This window comes from Trachinotus anak, unplaced genomic scaffold (genome assembly GCF_046630095.1).
Source record: "Trachinotus anak isolate AG129_WGS33_773 ecotype Australia unplaced genomic scaffold, CSIRO_AGI_Tana_v1 ptg000012l, whole genome shotgun sequence".
Taxonomy (NCBI): Eukaryota; Metazoa; Chordata; class Actinopteri; order Carangiformes; family Carangidae; genus Trachinotus; species Trachinotus anak.
The window spans coordinates 18,895,848-18,900,073 of NW_027273863.1; positions in this window are offsets into that span (position 1 = coordinate 18,895,848).

Consider the following 4,226-nt stretch of genomic DNA (forward strand, 5'->3'; position numbering starts at 1 on the left):
GATAAACAACACCGTCGGCCGTTTCGCCGCAGCCTCTCTCTGGCTCACTCTCTGACAGCAAGGTCAGCATTTGTATTATGAGAGCAGATGTGCGTACACCCCGTCCAGCCCCAGAGAACAACAAGAGGGACATTGATTTTCCTGTAATAACATCACTCTGTGCACTGCGGGGAGTAAATTAATCTCATATGTGCAGTAATGTGACCAGCGCTGATTGTTCATTAGAGGTATAAAGCAAAAAGCAGAAGGATGAGGTGGCATGGACGGTGGTGGGGGAGTTGGGATTCACAGACAGACAGCAACAGACTAGCACATTGATAAGCCTCTCCATTAGCAGAGACTCTGTCTAACTGTTATTGGACTCTGTACTAAGTGGACCCTGGGGGCAGACACCTCACAGTCGTTTTCATACATCCTGTCTGGAATCAATGGTGGATATTGAAATATATCCTGAGTTGTTCAGTGGATGTGTCTGTAATTTGGGGTAATGATGCTTGCTGAAGTGATGGTATGAGGTCTGAGGTGTTAGTGTAAGGCAGGCATTCAGCAAATTTTCTGCTCTCTGCTCTCTGTCAGCAGTTTGCGTCAGGTCTCATCCTGTTGCCACATTAAAACCATGTGTTGTACTTTCAGTAAGTGGTTCTAAAGTATTTGGTTTGTGACTTATTTGAAACAGTATTCATCATTTGGCCCCTGAAATTCAACAGGAGGTAGACAATGTCATGGAAATTCTGATGTAATCACAGTCACAAACACAAACACAGCTACACAGGAAGATTCTGTTGAATGCCAGTGAGTGTGTTTAGATGGCCTAGTTATTATTTGGGATTTTCAAATGTCCCAGCTATGTGCTGCACATGCAAACATCTTATCCTGGTTTATCAGAAACCTGGATAGGCTACGTTGAGTATAGAAACCAGGACAAAGTGGCATCTAAACACCTCAACTGTTTTTTGTAGAGTTTCCTCTGCCTAAAATATCCTCTCCACCAACATTAGCAGAGTCGGTTAAAGAAAACAGGTACATCATAGCACATATGTTGCAGCTGAACTGCAAAAAAATGCAAAAAGAAAAACTCTGTAGCAATGAAATATTGCTAATAACCTATATATATATATATATATATATATATATATATATATATATATATATATATGTGTGTGTGTGTGTGTGTGTGTATATATATATATATATATATATATATATATATATATACACAAATCCCTTCTTTTTGCCTGAAAATGTCAAAGAAAAATGAGGCTAATTGGTCGCTGTACTTGTTTGTCTTCATGCAGACCATGCAGTGATCACCTCAAAGTGCAAAATCCAGTGTAAGATGAACTACAACATTCATACAAAATGCTCCATCAGGTTAATGTGAGGCTTCAGCAGTCTGTTTTAGACTAACACGCTGGATATCAACCAAAGGTTACAATCTTTTTTTTGCACAGAAGTCAATCTTTTTGTGTTGCAGCTCGGTAAGAAAGCACTGCCTGGGGAGACACAGTAATGGCATTTCCTACGACTGTTGGTTTGAAAAATACCTACATGATTTGTCTAACTCAGGCTGCTGAAGCCTTGTATTAACTTCAGCAGTTATTCTAGGAAGGGATTGTTTTGGGGGAGCTCCAATCTGATCTTCTGGATTGGTATTGTTGCTGGCAGTAGATTCCCTGAGTAAGGTTTAATTGGTCTGAAAAGTGAATAATTATAGCAACCACAAACTCTCCCAACACACATACAGTCTAGTGTGAGTTATGTGTGAATTAGTTCAAAAAGACTTTTTTTTCCAAAGAAAGACAACATATGGTGAAAAAAACAAAGCTGCACTGGTAAAGAGCAGTGCAGCTGAAACCAGACTGTCTGACAGAAATGAGACAAACATGTACATCATACGGGGGATTTCCAAATGCTGCCACTTGACATTCAGTATGGACCACGTTTGTACCTGTGATTGCATTGCTAATTCTAGGCCCTTAGTCTTGAAATTCATCATTCATTTGACCGCTTTAGTTACTTTGCAAATGAAGAAAAAAAAACTGTCATAAGCTTATACGATATAATGCAAACCAGTGGCTCCCAGTCCCAGGCTTGTGACCACTTTAGAGGAAGCAGTTTCTTGTAGCTGAGCTGTTGGTGAATGATTTCTCTTCTTAACTCAGATTGTATCATTTCAATTTGAACGACCAAGGCTCAAAGAGTAGTTAAAGTAGTTGAAACTAGCTCCACCTCAAGCAACTACAATGGTAAAATGCATCAGTATTAATAATCTTATTATGCCATATATAATAATATTTCAGTCACAGGGAACACTTTAGTGCAGAATGAGTATTCTTGGTTTGGATACTTTAAGTACATTTCGATGATAACACTTCTGTACTTAAGTAAGACTTTGAATGCAGGACTTCTACTTTCCATCACTGACATACAGTATACTGTAGCTCCTAAAGTGGGATTATTCTCTTATAAAGCATACTGGTTTATAGAACATGCCTAAGCAAGTATGTGTTTCTCTCCTTTTCTAACCAATGCCTCTATTTTTCTACTAGTGCTTGCAAGTCCCATTAATTTACAGTCAGTGTGTAGGTGTTTCTTAAGTGGTGGTCATGAGGAATCATCTCAAGGGTCTACTGAAGGAACAAATGTTTTTATCACTCAAGATGCCTCCTCTATATTATTACAATCACTGGAGTAGCACACACCAATTTGTAGCTACCTTACAGGAAGGGTTGAACAAGTACATTTAACCACTGATGCTGGAAATCCCTCAGAGCAACTCATTACTGCAGTACTACAGTCAAGAGCTTCAGTAACTGTAGTCTGATAGCGTGCAGATGGCGCCAAGTAGAACACTAGATGCACCTTAAATTGCAGTGTGTGTTTTACTAAGGGACTGCATTTAGCACCAAGTATGATTCTTCTGCTGCCTAATTAATCCCTTCAGGGATGGAATAAAACACCTAACAAGATAACAGCAATTAAAACAGGATGTTTTTTCAGATCTTCCTCCGTTTTACATCATTAATTATACAAGGTTAGTCTTGCCCGTGTCTTCCACAAGGGTGATGTGGAGCCACAGTGCCTGGGGAGGCGTACCCCCATTCTCCACCGGAGAGGGCACAGGAACAGTGTCAAACATGCCACCATGGGAATAAAGAATTATGCAAAGGCATTTGTCCTCGTCCCGCGTGCGGCAGTGCTGTATTTGTCTCGTGCAGTTCTACAAGGGGAGTGATTTTCCACAAAATCTGGTTCAATTGAGACAATACACAATGGTTTAGTGGGGCAGGGTGTGAAATAAGCCTCACACAATGGGTTTCTATCCACCATTGTGTGAGTTATTGCAGCTCACAAATCAATCCATTTTTATTATTTTTGACACATCATCATTTCCATGACCCCTTTTCGCCACCTCTCAGCACTGTGTGCGGGCAAAGTGGAGAGCGATGGTGTCAATGACCTTTTCACCCCTGGGGACGCCAACAGCCTTTCTGAAAGCCAGGCGGGAGTCACGTGACCGGCGGAGACACAGGCAGCTGGAGTGGAAAAGCTCAAGCTTAACGACTCAAGCCTAATTCCCTTCTCTCCAGACACCCATCTGGGTTTGAGAGCTCAGGTCTGGTCTCAGCAGCAAAGCTATCACAGCCTGACGTTAGCACAGACAGGCATGTTTGCACGAGGCTGAATGTGCAGGTACAACCTCATTTGTGTCACTTCACATTACAAACATTTTTTAATTTGATTACAAATCTTAAAAGGTAGGAGTTTTTAACCACTGGCTGTGTGGCTCAGGTGATCGCAGTGTCAATGTGCAGATATTCATGAAGCCTCCTGATTTTTGGTGATCCTCTGAGTTTTCATTTAATAGCTTTCATGATCATTTGTTTTATTATTTTTATTCCTGCTTTTTACACATTTTGCATTTGACTACAATGTTTTATTGTTACTTACGTTGACCGAATCAGAGCAGCAGAGCCTGAGACATCTGGACTTCTAGTCCTTGACATGTTTCATGCTTCAAAAACACTGGGTCCTACACTTCCCATGATGCAATGCAATAACATCTTTCATTGGACCTGCCCTGCCTGTTAACTGCACTCATCTTTCAAACTCCAATATAATATATGTCATTTTAAATCTAAAGTCTAACTGAAGACATAATGAGATCACCAGGGTTCATTTCTCAAACTTTGAATGAATGCGACAATCACTTATTACCACAAGGA